Below are 21,911 nucleotides of genomic sequence, written 5' to 3'. Positions count from 1 at the left end.
TTCTTTTGCAATATGGTGACCTGTTTTTACTGTTCTCCAGCTTGTTTGCAGAAGCAGATATCTCCATTCAGGGGGTACAATATTGTTACATCCTAGCACCACCAAACCTTGGCAGCATATTTTGAAACATAGGTATACAGGAAAATGACAGCAGATAAAGACCATAAGGCCTATTGAGGGTTTGCTAGATATTTGGAGGTAATTTTATAAGACATTTTTCCAAAAATGGTCCAAAAAGATAGACTGAGCACAAAACAATCTTGCAAATGGCCATTTTCAAAACAAAAAGTTGGACATTTTTCTGGTTTGAAAATGGCCATGTTTGCTTTTGGATATTTAGACGTGTTTCCAAAACATCCCAAATCAGATTTATGCGTCATATCAAAAATACCCATCCACATCACTTAAAACTAGACACCTCTTTATAAAATTACCTTCATACCCCCAAATTCTATATATGGTGCTCAAAATTGCATGTGGAAATTTGGGTGCATGCAATTTAATTGTCAACAATTTGGATTTACGTGTGAATCTTGCTAAGTGCTATTCTATAATACACGCGTAAATCTCTTAGTGTGCAACTGAAAAAGGGCATGGCCATGGAACGAGCACGGGCAGGTCAGGGGTATTCACAAAAGATGCGCGCAATATTATAGAATTTGAGAGAATGGCACCTAATTTAGGCACAAGTATTTACACCAGGTTTCATGCCTAAAAGTTTGATGTGGATCCCAGCATTACGCACTATTCTATAAACAGTGCCCAACTTGGAGTGCCATTTATTTATTTGGCCCCATATATAGAATTTGGCCCATAATATCTAAAGGTACAGCTGGTCAGTCAGTCAGTCAGTCAGGTACATCCCTGGCAAATACTGTTCTTGATGTTACTCTATAAACATTATCCACTCATCAAAGAAAGCTGCAAATTTGTCCACAGCTCTCCCTTCCTCTTGCCTGCCTATATTATCAGTATGCACATGCATTGCTGCACAAAAACAAGGACACCTTTGCAAGGATGATTCTTGTGGTTTCAGATCTCCATAGAGCAAGCCACTCAAATGAGAAAATCTAAGTATGTATTCAGTTCAGTATCATCCAAGGATGACCCTGGACAACTGTGTGTTTTTTGGGGGGAGGGAGCAGTTGCACATGGCCCTGCTTTTTAGTCCTGATGTTTAGCCCTTACTGATTTATGCAGATGAGGCTCTGCATTGTTTCTACACATGGCCTTGTGGAGCTTAGGCTCTGCCTTACTGTTTGACAATATGATGCCAGTAGTGGTAGCAACAAACACAAATGGGGCAAACATTTCTAAAATATTACCTGTCTGACTTGCTTGTCTTGATCTACCTCATTCGTTCACAGTGTCTTGGGCTACTGTTTTGTTACAGACCTGCTGTGGAGCTTTTTCCCTTAATCTGTAATTTCTGTTCTCGCAGCATGGCAGCATCCAGGATGTACTCAAGTGGTGGTAGCTGTGGCTCCCTGAAGAATACTGGCCACGATATGCTTCTCTTCCCTGTACCATGGTAGGACTTGGTATCACGGGTGCAGGCATCACCTTTTCCCCATCAGTGTTGGATGTACTTTCATGGGCAATGTGATCTTCATGTTCAGAGCAACCATCACCCCATGGAAGAAAGTCTGGACTGTAATCATTGAAATATATCCCTCAAATTATGAATCACCACTATCACGAGTGTGATCATTCCTTCATATATGCAGATGCATTTCTTAACTCTCTGAATGGCATGAAAACAATAATATAATGGGTCAATGAAATATAAGAGAAAGGACAACATTACTTCACCCCTCAAATAAACAATTCCAGGCACGACACAGCTTTGCAAAGCCAACAGCACATGATTCTCACCCACCTTCTGGAACGTTGAGGCAGAAACAGACTACAACATTGTCCTTTTCAATCCATATCAGAGATACAATCAGATGTATGTATAGTTGAGGCAGAGTCTGTTGTGTCTAAGATCTGTCCTCTTTCTGTATACATTCTTTCTTGCATGTACAACTGTAGCAAAGAAGCCCATACTTTTTTAAAAGTCACAAAAGTGATGACTTGGCTTTCAAAAATCAGGAAGGTCATCATGAGACTCTTGTACAAATACTCAGGAGAGGTGACATCATGTCTTCTTTTTCCTCTCTCCCTATATTTGGAATTCTTTGCCTCTTTCCCTTCTTAGCGAACTGTCCCTTAAAAACTTTAAGGTAAACCTGAAAAGCTGGCTTTTTTAGACAAGCTTTTGAAGATCAGAATTAGCCGGAAATTGCTGCCTATTGATTAGGTGAACAAATCATTGTTCTTAGCTGTGTGCTTTATATTTTCCTTTATTATCTGTCTTCTATGCTGTGTGCTTTATATTTTACTTTATTCATCTTCTTTGCTGTGTGCTTTATGCTTTCCTCAGCATGAATACATTACATTTTTTCTTTGTGTGACTGGATTTTTCCTCTGTTTTCTTCTGAGTGATTATATATCTCTCCTGTCAAAAATTAGAGTTCCTTTCCTTTTTCTTTCTGTTTTAGTCATGTACACTGTTCTGCTCTGCCCAGGCAGCTAGTGCAGTATAGCAAATTCAATAAAATATATGTATTAGTAGCTTATTGGAGGAAGAAAATCAAAGGGTCCCCCCCCCCCCCCCAGCAAAATTATTCTAAACATAGCTGAACATAGCATGAGTTACATTCAGGTGCTTCAGCTCTGCCAAAGTAAGATCCTCAAACTTCTAGGCTTGGACAAAACTACTACTACTATTTAGCATTTCTATAGCGCTACAAGGCATACGCAGCGCTGCACAAACATAGAAGAAAGACAGTCCCTGCTCAAAGAGCTTACAATCTAATAGACAAAAAATAAATAAAGTAAGCAAATCAAATCAATTAATGTGAACGGGAAGGAAGAGAGGAGGGTAGGTGGAGGCGAGTGGTTACAAGTGGTTACGAGTCAAAAGCAATGTTAAAGAGGTGGGCTTTCAGTCTAGATTTAAAGGTGGCCAAGGTTGGGGCAAGACGTAGGGGCTCAGGAAGTTTATTCCAGGCGTAGGGTGCAGCGAGACAGAAGGCGCAAAGTCTGGAGTTGGCAGTAGTGGAGAAGGGAACAGATAAGAAGGATTTATCCATGGAGCGGAGTGCACGGGAAGGGGTGTAGGGAAGGACGAGTGTGGAGAGATACTGGGGAGCAGCAGAGTGAATACATTTATAGGTTAGTAGAAGAAGTTTGAACAGGATGCGAAAACGGATAGGGAGCCAGTGAAGGGTCTTGAGGAGAGGGGTAGTATGAGTAAAGCGACCCTGGCGGAAGATGAGACGGGCAGCAGAGTTTTGAACCGACTGGAGAGGGGAGAGGTGACTAAGTGGGAGGCCAGCAAGAAGCAGATTGCAGTAGTCTAAACGAGAGGTGACAAGGGTGTGGATGAGGGTTTTGGTAGAGTGCTCGGAAAGAAAGGGGCAGATTTTACGGATGTTGTAAAGAAAGAAATGACAGGTCTTGGCGGTCTGCTGGATATGAGCAGAGAAGGAGAGAGAAGAGTCAAAGATGACCCCAAGGTTTCGAGCTGAGGAGACAGGGAGAATGAGAGAGCCATCAACAGAAATAGAAAACGGGGGGAGCGGGTAGGTGGGTTTGGGGGGGGAAATGAGAAGCTCGGTTTTGGTCATATTTAATTTCAGGTGGCATTGAGACATCCAGGCAGCAATGTCAGACAAGCACGCTGAAACTTTGGTTTGGATGCAAGGTGAGATATCAGGGGTAGAAAGGTAGATTTGGGAGTCATCAGCATAGAGATGGTAGGAAAAGCCATGGGATGAGATTAATGAACCAAGGGAAGAAGTGTAGATAGAAAAGAGGAGGGGACCAAGAACAGAACCCTGAGGTACGCGGACAGGCAGAGGGATAGAAGTAGAAGAGGATCCACCAGAGTGAACACTAAAGGTGCGGAGGGAGAGGTAGGAAGAGAACCAGGAAAGGACAGAGCCCTGGAATCCAAGCTGTAACAAACCACTGTGCTTTCTGTATCATGTTATCCTACAAAATATTTATAAATGCAATGTATGCATACTGTTTTAGACAGAGTGCTGCACAACATCCAGGAATACTCCAAACTTATTTTGGAAATAAAGCAACAAGAAAGCTTGGGACAAAAAAAAATAGGATCTCTAAGGGAGAGGAAGGGAGAGTAAAAGGTATGGATGGGCAGACTGGATAGGCCACATGTTCTTTACCTGCCTTCATTTTTCTATATTTCTATGTAAATCCTCATCTGGGTTAAGGAGTGTGAAAATCACCTTGTGAGACAATTATAAAATTTTGTGCTCTTTCCATAGCAATGCATAGGATGAAGGGATGAATATGCATGTGGATAAAGGTGAGCCGGTCGATATTGTGTACCTGGATTTTCAAAAGGCATTTGACAAAGTACCTCATGAAAGACCCCTGAGGAAATTACAAAGTCATGGGATTACTACTACTACTACTACTACTATTTAGCATTTCTATAGCGCTACAAGGCATACGCAGCGCTGTACAAACATAGAAGAAAGACAGTCCCTGCTCAAAGAGCTTACAATCTAATAGACAAAAAATAAATAAAGTGATAGGAGGCAATGTCCTATCATGGATTAAAAACTGGTTAAAAGATAGAAAATAGAGAGTAGAGTTAAATGGTCAGTATTCTCAATGGAGAAGGGTAGATAATGAGATTCCTCAGGGGTCTGTGGTGGGACCACTGCTTTTTAACATATTTATAAATGATCCGGAGATGGGCATAACTAGTGAGCAGTGGCGTACCAAGGGGGGGCGGTGGGGGCGGTCCGCCCCGGGTGCACGACACTTGGGGGGGGGGTGCCGCACGCCTGTCGGCTCTTTGTTTTCATGCTCCCTCTGCCCTGGAACAGGTTACTTCCTGTTCCGGGGCAGAGGGAGCATGGAAACGAAGAGCTGACAGGCGCGCGGCACCCCCCCCCCCAGCGGTGTGCTCCCGGGGGGCTCTTTCGCCAGGGGGTCGCTGCACCCGGGGGGCGGGGCGCATCAGCGATCCGCCCCGGGTGTCAGCGCCACTAGGAACGCCACTGCTAGTGAGGTAATTAAATTTGCTGATGACACAAAGTTATTAAAAGTTGTTACATTGCAAAGGGATTGTGAAAAATTGCAAGACGAACTTATGAGACTGGGAGATTGGGCATCCAAATGGCAGATGACTGTTAATGTGAGCAAGTGCAAAGTGATGCATGTGGGAAAGAGGAACCCAAACCATAGTTATGTGATGCAGGGTTCCACATTAGGAGTCACCAGCCAGGAAAAGGATATAGGTGTTATCGTGGATGATATGTTGAAACCCTCTGCTCAATGTGCAGCAGCGGCTAGCAAAGCACATAGAATACTAAGAATTATTAGGAAAGGAATGGAAAACAAAACTGAGAATGTTATAATGCCTTTGTATCACTCCATGGTGTGACTGCACCTTGAATACTGTGTGCAGTTGTGGTCACCGCATCTCAAAAAAGATACAGTGGAATTAGAAAAGGTACAGAGAAGGGCAATGGAAATGATAAAGGCAGTGCTTTTTTTGTGCTGGTACACTTTGCCCCCCCCCCCGGCGAGTCCTGCACTTCCTCTCAGTCCCCTACTTACTTTTTTTTTTAAGACTCAGCAGCACGAACGGTGCAGGCAGCGATTGAAAGAGCACTGCCTTTATCATTTCCATTGCCTTTCTCTGTACCTTTTCTAGGCCTTGTTGGATAATAAAAGCTTTGTGATGAAGTAATAAATCAGGGAAATTAACTCCTCCATGAGATTTCAAAGCTTTAAGCTTGTTTAATGCTATTCTCGGATTTTTGTTGTTCCATAAGAAAGAAGAAAATAACTTTTCAATGGTGACATAAAAGGAATGCAGGAAAATTAAAGGGAAGGCACTAAGGATATAAGTAATTTTTGGGACAATCATCATCTTCAATGAGTCTAATCTTCCCCACCAGTATAGTGTGAGAGGTGACCAATGAGAGATATTCTCCTTTACTTTGGAAATATTTTGTTCATGTTAATTTTAGATGTCATTGTTCTGTGTCAACAAATACTCCCGAATATTTGATGGAAGATGAGACCAAGGGAACATCTGTAAGAGAACAACAAGGGACACAACTAGTGTTCAAAGGCATGAGTTCTGTTTTGTCCCAATTAATTTTAATATCTGGACAAAGTTGAAAAATGGATGAGTAACTAAGTTAGACAAAGAAATTTGGAGGTTAGACAAGTACAGAAGAATATCATCAGCATAAGCTGAAAGTTTAAACACCTGATCTGATGTAGAAATGCCATGGATATCATTATGCTGACAAACAGCGGCCAATAGGGGTTCAAGGGCTAAATTTAATAATAATGGCAAGATAGGGTACCCCTGACGGGTTCCCCTTTATAGATGAAAAACCTGTGAGAGTTGGCCACTATTCTAGCACAGGAAGAGTTATACAATACATATAACATCTGTAAAAAAGAATCTGGAATACCAAATCTAGACAAAGCATGAAACAAATATCTCCACTCTAACCGATCGAAAGCCTTCTCTGCATCTAGATAAACAGAAACAATGGGAAAAGCCTTCGATCGGGAAAAGTGAAGAAGGTGACAAAAAAGGCGAGTATTGTCCACACCATATCTATTTTTGATAATACCAGCTTGATCACGATGAATAAGTGAATGACTTTCTCCGGCCTAAGAGATAAAAGTTTAGCATATATTTTGGAGCCCGGATTTAGCAGAGAAATGGGTCTATAGTTTTGAACAAGCTGGTGATCACAGTTAGGTTTTGGCAAAACCACAATATTTGCCATTTGTTACGTTCCTCACCTGTAGTGCGGCCCGCACGGCCGGTTCGCCTCCGAGCGCTTTCTCAGTAGCGGTGGCCAGCCATGCTGGTTGTCGGCACCAGCTATGCTCGGCCCGGTCTCGATGGCCAGCCATGTGAATGGTGGCGTTGGTCATGCTCGGTCCGCTCTCGATGGCCAGCCATGCTGTAGTGGCCGGTCAGGTTGGCTATCGGCATCTGTCAGGCTCACTTCGATATTGTAGCCAGCCATTTTGGTTCGGCCCTGGAGGCCAGCCACGTGAACTGTCGGCGTCCAGAAGGTGGGGCTTCCTTCTGGTGCAGATCTTTCGCCTCGCCTGGTTGTGCGGGATTGGCCGTCTCTCGCTGCTGCTCCACCCCTCTCCAGCAGCCAACCAACCAGGATCGTTCTCTCCAGCTGACTGGAGTTACTGCCGATGAGGGGACTATTTAAGAGCCACAGTCTCCTTCATACTTTGCTTCAGCTTCTATCGTAATAGAGGTTTGGTGCTTGTGATTGAACGTTCTGTTGTCTACTTTGCTGTCTGCCCTGATGACTGGACTGGACCCAACTATTCTTTGTTCTGCTGCCTGCCCTGACTCTCGGATTGGACCTGATTATTCTCTGTTCTGCTGCCTGCCCTGACTCTTGGATTGGACCTGACTATTCCCTGTTCTGCTGCCTGCCCTGACTCTAGGATTGGACCTGACTTTTCTCAGCTTTGCTGTCTGCCATGGCCGGCGGCTGTGCGACCCCGCTCGTATCCAGAAGTCCTGGTGGCCACCTGCACCTAGGGGCTCAACTCCCGGGGAACGGTGGTCACTCCCCAGGGAAGCTAGGGATTGTCTGGGTTGTCCGGCTGCCTGACCAAGTATGGTGCTCCTCTTCAGTCCACCATGTTCTGTCAAGGCACAAGGGCTCACAACCACAGAATCGCAAGAAACGTAACACCATTTGCCCATAATGTGGGGGTTTGTCAATAAAGCTTGGTATAATTCTTCAAGTTTAGGTGCAGAAAAGGCTTCAGTAGGCAATCCATCTGGCCCAGGAGCTTTGGACATAGGCAATAATTTGATGGCCTGTAAGATTTCAGAAAGATGGATGGGTTTATTGAGCACTTTTTGTTGATCCAAAGTTAGTTGTGGTAGCTGAAGTTTAGAAAGAAAATTTGTAATATCCTCATTGAAGCAGTAAGTACTTTCTTAAGAATACAATGTTGAGGGGGAAGGCGGATTCAAGGTGGTGCCATGGCAGGATGTGGACGTCAGCTGCTCCTAAATAATTGTGGCGATTTCCTTTTCTCCTCATAATCATGCCGAAAAGGAAGGGTAAACTTAGGGGACCCCCTCTCCCTAAGCAGATCCCTTCCTTACCTGGACAGCTGCCGATGTCCTCATTTTTGGTGTCGACCCCAACTCCGGGCGTTTCCGTAGATGAGGCCGGGAAGAGCCTCATCCAGGAGAGCGATCTTTCGCTCAGCCCGCTAGGACCTTTGACCCCGCCGCCTCCGCAACTCGACGGGGTTTCTGTTCCGAGGCCCGAAGCAGGAAGCTCGAAGGGGTGGCGAACCCCATCGGAAGGAGCGGAACTCGCGATACCATCAGAGCAGGCTGCGGGCAACCAAGATACACCGGAGATGGCAACTGGGGAAATAACGGAGGACGCGACTGGGATTGTGAATCCACAAGAAGCTTTTCTTTGTTCTTTAGCGATCCAACCGTTAATTAAACCCCAAGAGGTGTCCTTGGATTCTATATGGACGGCCCTAGAAGCTATGCACAAGGTTTGTAATGCCTTTATTTCAGTATTTTTAAATAATTCCTCTCAAATTAAGAACTTAAGATAAGATGGAAGGACTCTTAGTGAAACAAACTAAACTTGAGACTACAAATGCTAAACTACAAGAACAACGAGCACAAATCTCTGGAGATAGAATGGCAATACATCGCAAGATAGAAAATTTAGAAAATCTTTCAAGAAATTTAAACCCGTGTGTTTTAAATTTTCCAAAAAACCAATTTACTGCGCCTAGAGATTTGTTTGTAAAATTTCTGAAGGAGGAGTATAAATATTCAGCCCTTCCACCTACACAGGGAATATATTACCTAAAAACTTTGCCAAGATCTAATAAGAATGCTCCAGGAACTTCAGATAAGACTCTTGAACTATTGGATTTAACAAATATCCTGGAACAATCGAATGAAGCTATTGAGACTAGAGCTACTCTAATTGTTTCATTTGTTTTTTTACAAGACAAAGAAACTCTGTTGAGACTATACTTTAAAACATACACCCAGAATTTAAGGGTGCTAAAATTTCATTTTTTCCGGATATATCTCGTTGGTCTCAACAGAGGAGAAAGAAATTTCTAGAGATGAAACAAGAATCTTTGGCTATAAAGGCAAAGTTTCAACTACGCTTTCCATGTAAATGTATGTTGACTTTGAATGAAAAAGATACATTTTCTTTGAACCTGACCAATTACGTACGTTCCTTGATGCACAAGGTGAAAAGGGTTAAGTCCATATAAAGAAAGGTTGTATAATTAAGGGGTAACCTCCTGCCAATTTTAAGGTCTTAAATGTTTAATGTCCAAACTTCCATTGGTTTTCTTTTTAACTATCTTGAATCCCCCATTGATTTTGTGGACTAAAAGCAACTAAGGTTACTATTATTATTATTTGGAAGATTTTCTTTTTGTAAATATGTGATATGGCTGTATCTTATCAAAGATGATATCTTTGTATTGAATGAAACTAATAAACAAATTTAAATATAAGAATACAATGTTGAGTAAAAGTCAGTAAATGCTGAGAATTTGAGATGTCTCAGTATAGATGGAACCTGAAGAAGATTTTATTCCAGCAATGCAATGTTTGACCCGCATTTTTTTAAAGTAATAAGAGGTAAGTAGTTTGCCCGCTTTGTTCGTTTCTGAATAATAAACTGAACTCTGAAGTGGATGGCAAAGGCCATGTTAGACAGTCAGGAGTTATACTCACATTTCAATTGACATAGTTTAACAGTGGATAATCAAGTCTAGAGTAGGAATGGTGAGCATCAGAGTAGAAAGAATAATCCCAGGAGGTGGGATTCAAAATATAACACGTCTGTCCATCCATTTACATTCATAAGAGAAGTTAATGCAGATCTGACACAGAGTTTAGCAGGACAAATAGATGATGGTCTATCCAGGAGGGGATCTAGGGGGAAATTAAAATCACCCCCAAGAATCATATGTGCAGATAGTACAGAGCTTCCTGATGTATTAATAGTATGGAAAATCTGAGGGTCATCCACATTCAGAGCATATATATTAAGGAGAATAATTGGTTTCCCATTGATGGTATTGGTGGTGCCTTCTAATCGAGACCAACAGCCTTCAGGATCAAAAGTGTAAGAGGAAAGTTGAAAAGGAAGAGACTTGCGAATAAGTGCTATTACACCATTTTTCTTTTTGGCAGGTGCTACATATAGTTGATCAAACCATCCTCCAGATAATTTTGAGGCTTCAGCTAAATCAAAATATGACTCTTGAAGGACACAGATATCTGATTTCATTTTTTAAAGATATAATAAAATTTTCTTACTCTTGATTGGGTGACAGATACCTTTTACATTCAGAGTTGTGAGGTGTAGCTTATTCATAGTGGTAGGCGGAATATATGGAGTCTGGGTCTGCATTCAATAAGTATTAACATCATGATAGAAAAAAATAAACTCATACAGCATTGATCATAGATAGTTGCTAGGTAACACCATAATATAAGAATCATATAAAAAGAAATCATACAGTTAACAAAGTTAACAACATGGACAGATTATCAGGATCGTGTGCATGCTGATGGTGGGACGAGAGTTCAACTGTCGGCTAAGTATGATTTACAATATTCTTGGTCTTATTTTTCATCCCTTTCCTAATAATTTCTAGCATCCTGTTTGCTTTTTTGGCTGCTGCTGCACACTGGACAGAAGAGTTCAATGTTTGTCTACAATGACACCTAAATCTTTTTCTTGAGTGCTGACTCCTAAGGTGGACCCTAGCATTAGGTAACTATGATTTTTTTTTTTGTTACATTTGTACCCCGCGCTTTCCCACTCATGGCAGGCTCAATGCGGCTTACATGGGGCAATGGAGGGTAAAGTGACTTGCCCAGAGTCACAAGGAGCTGCCTGTGCCTGAAGTGGGAATCGAACTCAGTTCCTCAGTTCCCCAGGACCAAAGTCCACCACCCTAACCACTAGGCCACATTTGGATTATTCTTCCCAATGTGCATCACTTTGCATTTGTTCACATTCAATTTCATCTGCCATTTGGATGCCCAGTCTTCCAATTTGCTAAGGTCTTCCTGCAATTTTTCACAATCCACATCTGTTCTGACGACTCTGAATAGTTTTGTGTCATCTGCACATTTAATCAACTGACTCATCATTCTATTTTCCCTCTGTTTTCTGTCCAATAACCAATTCCTAATCCACAGAAGGACATTGCCTCCTATCCCATGACTTTTTAATTTTCTCAGGAGTCTTTCATGAGGAACTTTGTCAAAAGCTTTTTGAAAATCTAGATACACTGCATCAGCTGGCTCACCTTTATTCACATGTTTGTGTAAACCATCAAAGAAGTGAAGCAAATTGGTGAGGTAAGACTTCCCTTGGTTGAACAGATGCTGACTCTGCCCCATTAAACCATGTTTTTCTATGTGTTTTGTAATTTTATTCTTTATAATACTTTCCATTATTTTCCCAAGCACCAAAGTCAGGCTTACCGGTCTGTAATTTCCCAGATCACCCCTGGAACCTTTTTAAAAATCAGCATTATATTGGCCACCCTTCAATCTTCAGGTACTACCGTGTTTCCCCGAAAATAAGACAGTGTCTTATATTCATTTTTGCTCCCAAAGATGCGCTAGGTCTTATTTTCAGGGGATGTCTTATTCGGGAGTAGTAGGGGGACTGTGCCGGTCGGGAACAGTATTGAAGTGGGGGGGCGGTATGCTGCAGGAGTAGGCCGTGGCTTGCCTATCTGCCCACAGTGACCCCAGGACTCGAGCGGAGCAGAGCTGCCCTGGCTGGTCTGGGAACGGAGGGGTATGCACTAGGGAAGGTAATGGAATGTGGGGCCGGGCTGCTCTGGCTGGGGGTCTCGGGAGGTTGTGAGAGGGCTTAGGGCGCAGGATCATCCCTACCGTATTACAAACGTTAAAAAAAATTCTATGGTAGCTCCGTTCCCCGTTGGTGGCGCTTTATGCGCTCCTCCTGTACATTCGCAACACTTTCCATCCTTCTAGTCTGACTTAGCCCTTGGGCGATGGAGCAGCGCCGAAAGGGCTTGGTTACTCATTTTCTTTTCTTTTATTATTTCTGCAAGGGGGATGTTTCTTTTCTTTCCGGGCTCACTTACCGGTAGTTGATCTTCACAAAAGCGTGAAGGAGGATGGTAGGAGTCCGCTGGACGAAAGATTTTCCACCTCAGTCTTGTTTCTTGCATTTTTTTAATGTTATTTCGTCTTTGGGTTGCAGCAAAAAAAATTAAGGTTTCTGTTTCCATGTCCCATCGGGGCCAAACAAAAACTTTGCTAGGTCTTACTTTCGGGGGAGGCCTTATATTTAGCAATTCAGCAAAACCTCTACTAGGTCTTATTTTCAGGGGATGTCTTATTTTCGGGGAAACAGGGTATGGATGATCTGGTTACAGATCACTAACAGATCAGCAATTTCATGTTTGTGTTCTTTCAGTACCGGTGATTTATCACTCTTTAACTTGTCAGTTTGGCTCAGTATGTCTTCCAGGATTTCTACTTCTGATGTACCTGAAAAAGGTGTTACTATGAGTTTTTGTCTCCACAGCAAGTTTTTTTTCCTAGTCTTTTTTAGCCTTCTTTATCAGTGTTTTGCATCAAGTTTCACACTGCTTATATTATTTCTTATTTTCTTCATTTGGATCCTTTTTTCCATTCCTTGAAGGATGCTCTTTCAGCTCTAACAGTCTCTTTCACTTCACCTTTTAACCACACTGGTTGTCCTTTACTCTTCTTTCCACCTGAAAAAGTCTGGAGACATATGCCCTGCTTTGGTCCTCATATCCCTGGACAGATCTCCACAGAGAAAAATTCATGATTACATTGCACATAAACTTGTTCAATTAGACAAGGAAGACTCTTTTGTTTAGTTTTGTTGTCAGTTCTAAAAAAAATGCCTATAGAGACACTCTGGTGGGTTAGATAAAGAAGTGTTGTGTACTGCCCTGTGGAAAGTTGTTGATTCAATCTTTGACTCAGGTACTGCAGAGGCAATGTGGCACATAATGATCCAATTTAGAATCCACATTTGTAGAATTCCCAAAGGAGCCCTGGTACATGATTCCTAATCAGGAGTGTCACTGCAATGACCACACTAAGGGGGGGAGTTATCAAGATGTGTTAGGGTTCTAAGTCACATTAATTGCTCCTTAATATGACTTAAAGGGCACTAATAGCGCTTGTTTTGTACTAATGTGCCAATATTTAAGTCACGCGGGATACATAGTAATGAGATGCTAAACATTAAAATACATATAAAGCAGTTCATTACAATGTAAATTCCATAATATGGCTTGCAGTGAACACCAGGTGCACACCACAAGTTGCATTATAGCACTAAAATTGTGATAAAATAATCTCAGCTTTTAGTGGGTTATTCTATTTCCCAGCAGCATCAGACCTCCAAGCTATGGCTCAATGCTTCTAGCTGTGACTTCCAGGCCAGGCTCCTCCTCAATCAAATCCCTTCTCCAATTGGCCTTCCCTATCAAGGGCCCCCAACTCCCAAAGGATCCCTCCCCCATGCCAGTGCCTTATGTTCCTGGGGGGTCTAGGGGGTTCCCTGGAAGGAGTATACCCCTATTGCTCCTACCCTTCCAGCACTCTCCATCAAAATGGCGCCCCTAGCAGTAGACTTGTATGACTACTGCTAGAGGTTTATATGTTCCTTATGTGGAATTCTTGACCTATAATGGTAGTCATATGAGACTACTGCTAGGGGTGCCATTATGAGAGATGGCACCAAAAGGACATGAGTGACTGGGGGTCACTTCTGGCTAGGAAACCTCTAGACCACCAGGGATATAAGGTACTGGCATGTGGATGGGGGTGGAGGGGCACAATCTGGAGGCTTCTGATCAGGGGAACCATTAATTGGGGTGAGGGCTCTGGGGGGTTTGATTGGGGGGGCTGGATTGGGTGGTGCCTGGCCTGGAACTTGTCTGAACTGCTAGAATAATGCTACTTGTAGAATGGTTCAAAAACAGTATTATTTGTTTACCACAGTAGTCAGCAACCTGTGAGACTGTTATATCGCAGGTTGCTGACTCTGTGGTAAATCAAAGTGTAGTAAAAGTTTGACTTTTACCACATTTCTCCCTAAGTATGTTGGAGATTGGTATATAAAATGAAGGAAAAATTCCCTAGGTAATTACAAATGAAGGATAATAGCACCAGATCACAGCTCTAATTCAGACTGAGCTGAAAGTACAAAGAGGCAGGAGAAAACTGCCAGGTCAAAACAAAATTGCACATATGGATATCCAAATATATCCGAACTGTAGATGGTTCCTACAGTTTTTATGACAGGGACAAATCACTTCCAGTACAGAGTCCTTCAGTTCAGATCATCAGTTACACACTACATCATCCTAAAGTACCTAATAGCTGTTCACCTCAGAAGGCATGGAGTGTGTCTCTTCTCGTACCTACCTCATGAAAACCACCTCCAAGGTTTCAATGAAAAAAGCATAGGATTTGGCACTACAACTCATGGAAAATCGGAGGTTCAATATCAACCACAAGAAATCATGTCCATTCCAAATTCTTTAGTTGGAAGTCATGACGCAATGCTTGATATGCAGGATGCGCAGGTCTTCCTGTCCTGCAATAGGGTACTTTCATAAACCTAGGAAACCATTTATACAACTGCTGAACTGTCACAATAAGAGGTTTTCTTAAAATACTTGGATATATAGCTTTTACTTCTTTCAATAGCTAGATTCCATATGAGACAGCTTTGATAATCAATAAGTTCCCACTGGAACCAGTGCTCACAGAATTTCAATTACAGCATAAAAGTGACCAGAGAACTTAAAAATAGAAACCTTAACTTCATGGTTCATCAAAGACAATCTACTAGCAGGATGGCCTTTCCACCTACCACCACCGCAGATTGTCCTCATGATGGATGCATCTCTTTAAAATGGCAACTATTGTATATTTAGGCACCTGGTCTTTTCAAGAGACTCATCTACATATCAAGTTTCTGAAGCTATGGGCCATAAAATTAGTCTTCAGCATTCTACCCATGCTGTCCAACAAAATTTTACTAATCATACATCAGGCAGCAATATTCTACATCACTGATTCCCAAACCTGTCTTAGGGAATCTCCTATATGTGTGCAGTGCTGTAAAATAGTGACCGGTAGTCAGGTTACAGGTACAATACATCCTTGCCCTAAAGAGCTTCAGTCTAAGTAGGTACCTGAGGTGATGGCCAATAAAGTGACTTGGTCAATGTCATAAGATGTGTCAGTGGCAGAAGCAGGATTTGAACTTTGGCTTCCCTAGTTCTCAACACAGTGTACAAGCCATTAGGCCACTTCCTCTCAAAACTCCATTATATTTAGAGATGGGTGTGCCTGCCTGAAGTGCACTGCAGTACCCACTAAAACTGCTCCAGAGACCTGCATACTGCTGTCATGGAGTTGGGTATGATAGGGACGCCCTTCTTTTTTCCATTATTGGCCGAGGACGCCCATGTGTTAAGTACGCCCCAGTCCCGCCTTTGCTATGCTTCCGACACGCCCCCCTGAACTTTGGTCATCCCCGCGATGGAAAGCAGTTGAGGACGCCCAAAATTGGCTTTCAATTATGCCAATTTCGGCGACCCTGGGAGAAGGACGCCCATCTCCCGATTTGTGTCGAAAGATGGGTGCCCTTCTCTTTCGAAAATAAGCCTGATAGGTGCCTACGTGCACCCATCGCACACCAAATTGGAGTTACCACCCAGTTACTGCATGGCCCTTGTGATAATTTCAATTTTGGCGCGCGTTTGCTACGTGCACACGAAAAATATGTTTTATTTTCTGATGCATGGCAGCTACACGCGTCAAGTGGCATTTGATGCACGTAGACCATTACCACCCGGTTACTGCGTGAGACTACTGCTAGGTCAATGGCTTGCGGTAAGATCTCAGACCCAAAATGGACACCACATGTCCATTTTCGGCAAAAATTTAAAAGGCATTTTTTTGTAGGTGTGCTGAAAAATAATTCTGTGCGCGCCCAAAACACACATCTACACTACTACAGGCCATTTTTCAGCCACCTTAGTAAAAGGACCCCTTAGGTGGCCATACCCATGAATTGTTTACAGTGCTGTACAGATTGGAGGAGTAACCTAATGGTTAGAATAGAAGGTAGCAAACCAAGGGACTCAGTTCAAAACCCACAGTGGCTCCTTGTGACTTTGGGCAAATCATTTAACCTTCCATTGTCTCAGGTATAAGCTTCTGCAGACCCATCGAATAACCTATAAACTACTGCTTCTTGTATTCAAAGTACATACTGCCGGTGAACCAGCATATTTATCTCGTCTTCTGACACCTTATTGCCCATCACACACACTTAGGTCCTTCCAACAAAACCAGCTTGTAGTCTCTACCTTCCGCGAAATTAGATATGACACCACATGACACTATATTTTTTCAGTTCAAGGGCTTGAGCTTTGGAATAAACTGCCAACCCACCTTCATCTCTCATCCTCCTTACAGAAATGTAAAACCAACCGTAAGTCCTTCCTATTTGCTCATGCCTATGACTAATGATGTTGATGTTGATGTTGGTAGTATTGTAAACGGGTACCTCTCTTGTGCAGCCAAGGATAGAACAATCTCTTCCAGCCACAGGCTCCCGGTACAGTGAAGAAACAGATGTCCACCTGTAAATTCAATCTTAAGAACTTTTATTCCATGCAGGTTTCTAGTACACAGTTCTAATAGCAGCATAGCACATACCAGGATTCAATACAGGCTTACAGGCTCCAGTCTGGGCTCTTTATCCATTAGGCCAATAAACAGTAATTCAATTCCCAAGACAAACAGTTCTTTCAGTTCATCATCACAGTTCAGTCACCAAGCAGCATTTTCTACCTTCTATCCTCTTTACCTTCAGGAGAGTTCAATATTTTAGGGACTCCTTCTACCCAAGGGTTTTCCCCTGCATCAGCTTCACGGAATTCAATACTTTTGGGACTTCCTCTCACCCAAGGAATTTCAGCCTGCAAATACTTTAGGGACCTCTCTGCCCAAGGATTTTCAGCCTGCAAATACTTCTCTCCTTCTGCTTCTCTCTCCTGAACTGAACTGCTCTCCTGGGACCCCTTCCCACCTGCCTAATCAATCCCTGGCTTCAGCTACCACAACCAATCATTCTACTTCCATTAGCTTCCTCACACCCAAACCAGCTGAGTTAAGCATTAGACTAATGAGACCAATGATGAGCTCCTGCACACAGGGTTTCCCAATTCTCTTTCCACCTAGTGGCAGCCACTCTAAACAACCTGCCAGCTTACACCCATGTCTTCCCCGATTGCAGCTAGGAGTCCAGTCCGGGTTCTTCCTCTCACTCTCTGGCTCCTTGCCTGCAATGCCTTCTGGGACTTGTAGTTCAGACTGAAACTGCCTTAACCCAACTATCCTGGAGGTGACTTTATCACAGTATGAGGGCACTTGATGAAGAACTGAACTACAAAATCCCCTCCCCATTTGTGTTTCCCACCCACCTATTCTATCACATATTGTATTTCATTCCCTCATTTCCTCACAGTCTGTTGTTTTCTTTCTCACCTCTTTCTGGTTGCTTTTAATTGTAAGCCATCTAGACATTACTTTGATGGTTGGGCTATAAACCCTTAATAAATCTGGACACTTGGAAACCTAGGATAAGTTGAATTGTTATATCATGAAAGAATCTGTGCATTTAATATGAGAAACTCAATTATTGACCTGAAAACAAAAAAATCTGTTAAATAAATTTTGGTCTTGAGATGGCCAAATAGGAAAAATGGAAAAAGAAGGGGAGAAGGAAGGAAAAAGGGAAAAATAAGAAAACAGAGAGAGAACAAAAAAAAAAAAGAAAGAGAAGAGGGGTGACAGGAGAAAAGTAACGGAAGAAGAGAAAAAAAGATCTCAAATTTGAAAATGAATGGTATAAAAAACAAAATTTAAAGGGTTGCATATGTGCTTACATGTCAAGTGATGCTTAGATGGCAACTCTGGCTGTATCAGCTAAGGCTGGTGCTGAGTTGGCTTGTACAGTCTCAATCCAGCATATAGTAATCTGGTTGTAGGATGGGCTGGAGAGAGCTTCAACGGAAATTCCAGGAATTTGGAACATGAGGACAGTGCTGGGCAGACTGTTATGGTCTGTGTGCTGCAAATGACAAGACAGATTCGAATAGGCTGGAGTGGGCTTTGACAGCAACTCCAGTAATTGGAACATAAGGACAGAGCCAGGCGGACTTTTATGGTCTATGTCCCAGAAACACCAAAGAAGGACCATGATCAAATATATAATACTAGTAAAAAAGGCCCGTTTCTGTAGGCAAGGAAACGGGCCTTAGGCAGGCAATCCCCCCCCCCCCCCGTGCTACGGCCCCCTCGAACCCACCCCCTCCCGCGAACCTGTCAATCCCCCCCACCCCAGAACGCCAAAAACTGCCGCCACCATTGCCGCCGTTGTTGTGCTACCTTCCCTTCCCTTCCCGTAGGTTGTTCAATCATCTTCTTAGAAAGTTTAACTCCGTGCGTCTGACGTCAGACGCACGGAGTTAAACTTTCTAAGAAGATGATTGAGGAACCCACCCGAAGGTAGTGCACAACAGCAGTGGGAGGGGGGGTGTGGTTTTCGGCGTTCCGGGGGGGGGGGGATCGACAGGTTCGCGGGAGGGGGGGTTTCGAGGGGGCCATAGCGCGGGAAGGTGACAGCTGATTCCGAGGCAGTAGGAGGAGTAGGGAAACACGCGCAGCGTGTTTCCCTACTCCTCCCCTTGCCTTGGAATCAGCTGTGTTGACGTCAGTGATGTCCGTGCGTGTCTGCCTCGCAGACCACTTGCAGCCAGGGACCCACGGTCCCAAGCATGGAACGTTGGAGGTGAGAATTATTATATAGGATTATGTTCATTGTTGATTTAATCTAGAATTGAGAATGAATGTGACTGTTGGGCAGACTGGATGGACCATTCAGGTCTTTATCTGCCATCAATTACTATGTTACTAAGAGGGAAAGGAAAAAAGGAAGGAGGAAAGGAGAAAAAAAGGAAAGAAAAGAAGAAGAGGAAAGGGTTAAAGGGAGGATCTTTTTTGTTCTTGTATTGTCTACATTTCCAAAAGCTAACATATTCCAATTAATAAATTCTAAATAAAATACTTTTTTTCTACCTTTGTTGTATGAACATTTTAGTTTTCTATTCACTTTGATCCCAGAGACTCTTTTCTGTATTTCTGTTTTTTTTCCCTGTCTTTGCAGGGTCTCCTGTCCATTTGACATTTCCTCTCTCCATGTCCTTCATTCATTTTCCCTTTCTGTCCCTATCTGTCCTAACAACTCCTCTCTGTGTCCCTGTGCCTATCTCTATCTTTTCCTCCATGTTCAGAATCTGCCCTCTCAGTGTCCTTACCCTCTCCTATATTCAGCATCTTCCCTCTGTGTCACTGAGTGCCTACCTTGACCTGTCCTTCATTTCTCCTGTGTCCATCTCCCTGTGATCAGCATTGCTCCTGTATCCCTATCCTCCCATGCCCAGCATTGTCCTTGTGTGTTCCTATCCTTTCTCTGTCCAGCTGGCACTCCAGCATTACCCCTTCTATCCCTATGCTTCCTCTATGCCTATCATCTCTTTTCTGTCTCTGAGACTCTTCCCTTTCTCCCACATCCCCTACTCTGGGGGCAGTATCTCTCCCTCTCAATTCCCACAAACCCCTCAAGATCCAGTATTTCTCCCTCCTGCACCCACTGTCTCTCCCTTTTTTTCCATCCAGCATCATTTCCCCTCTCTTCCCCTCCCCAGTCCAATCAGTCTCTCTCCCCCTCCACTCCCCATCCCCCACTTCTCCACCATAACTCCCCTCTCCCTCCTGTGTCCAGCACCTCCTCCCGTCTGTCAGTATCCCTTCCTCTATCTTTCACTCAGCATCTTTCCCTGTCTCTTCTCCTCCCCAGTCCAGCCTCTTTACCTCCCCCCAGCTAGTCCATACCTATCCCTCCCCCTCCAGAATGCTGTATCTTTTCCTGTCTGTCTGTCGGTTCATTCCTACCCCACCCAGGTCCATCAGCGCAGCACCTGCACCTCTCCCTCCCTCCATAAGACAGGTCCAGCATACTTTCCCTCACCCTATCCCCCAGGGTTGTGTCTCTCCCTCTTTCTTCCATATCATACAGCATCTTTCTCTGCTGTCTCTTCTCCTCCCCCCAGAACCAGTCCAGCCTCTCTTCCTCCCTTCCCCCAACTGGTCCACATCCATAACTTGTCTCTCCCTCCAATCCTAAATCTTTTCCTCCTGTCTGTCTGTCCTGTCCCTTCCCCACCCCACCCCATCCGATGCAGGACCATCAAAGCAGCACCTTCAGCTCTCTGTCCCATCATTGCACAGGTCAGGTGACCAGCAAGCATTTCCACCCCTTGTGATCGGTTCCAGTGTCTCTCCCTTAGTCCCTCTCTCCCTCCCTCCCCCCTCCCTGCAGTTGGATGATCCCTCTATATAACTTGCTTTGAAGTTGATCACTGTCTGCCAGTAGCAGTCTGCACTATAACTATTTCAGTAGGCCTGCCTCAGAGCCTCTGTTTCCTTCTGTGACTTGTCCCACCCTCACAGAAGCAGGAAGTTGTGACAGAGGAAGTAGGATGCGTCATGGGAGAAGCAGAAGCCCCGAGGCAGACCTGTTGTAATTGCTGGAGTGCAGACTGCTACCTGCCACAAGGGAGAAATCAGAGATGCTAGTAAGAGTCAGGGGAGGGGTTCCTGACTCTGGAAGGAGCTAATACCAAGCTCCAAAAAAATGGAGAAAAAGGGGGGGGGGGGGGGAATATGTGAAGAGCATCTTAGAGAAGGAGTAGGGGTGGACCAAAGAACTTCCAGCAGCCAGACGTAAACAAACACAATTTTATTGACAAAGCACCCAAATTGGAAAGACCATGCACATGGTAACATCTTAGGGGGATGTGGTGAGTGGTGACCCTGACTGCAGCCAGGGAGAGATTGTTGACATCATGGCTGTGTACCATGTCACAACTGGGGCAAAGCCAGATAGTTTGGCTGAGCTCATGTAGCTGGGATTGGTCCTCCAGATGGCCCTGTACCAGCTATTTAGCACTTCAGTATCTCCGGTGGTGCCAAAGATTCTGTAAGATAGAATGGAGATGACATAAGTTTTATTCCAGTGCAGCTGCAGATGTCAGTGCAAAGCAGGGGTGTAGCCAGTATGGGGCCACGGGGGCCAGGGCCCCCTTAGATTTGCCCCTGGACCCCCCTGCTGACGACCCTCCCCTCCCGCCACCACCTACCTTTGCTGGTGGGGGACCCCAACCCCCGCCAGCAGAGCCAAGGTCCTCTTCTTCCCAATCCTGCGCAAGGCTTCGTTCTAGTCTAACATCCTGCACATTGTATGTGCAGGACGTCAGACTCACAGAAACAGGACGAAGCCATCTTGCAAGGCTTCGTTCTGTTTCTGTGAATCTGACATCGTGCAGGACGTCAGACTAGAACGAAGCCTTGCGCAGGATTGGGAAGAAGAGGACCTCGGCTTGGCTGGCGGGGGTTGGGGTCCCTCGCCAGCAAAGGTAGGCGGCAGCGGGAGGGGGGGGGTCGGCAATGGCGGTGGGGTTTAGCAATGGCGGGGGGGTCGGAGGTGCCGGGGGGGTGCAGGGCCGCCGAGAGCCGGAGCCGGGCTCGGGACAAGGCCGCCCCCAGGCCCCCCCATCCGAGGTCGCAGGGCCCCCCGCCACCCACCCACCCGAGGTCGCCGGGCCCCTCTCCACCCGCTATCGGG

The sequence above is a fragment of the Microcaecilia unicolor genome, chromosome 11, assembly GCF_901765095.1.
Source record: "Microcaecilia unicolor chromosome 11, aMicUni1.1, whole genome shotgun sequence".
NCBI classification, from domain to species: Eukaryota; Metazoa; Chordata; class Amphibia; order Gymnophiona; family Siphonopidae; genus Microcaecilia; species Microcaecilia unicolor.
The sequence above is the reverse complement of the archived record's forward strand: the minus strand, read 5'-3'. Positions refer to the sequence as shown.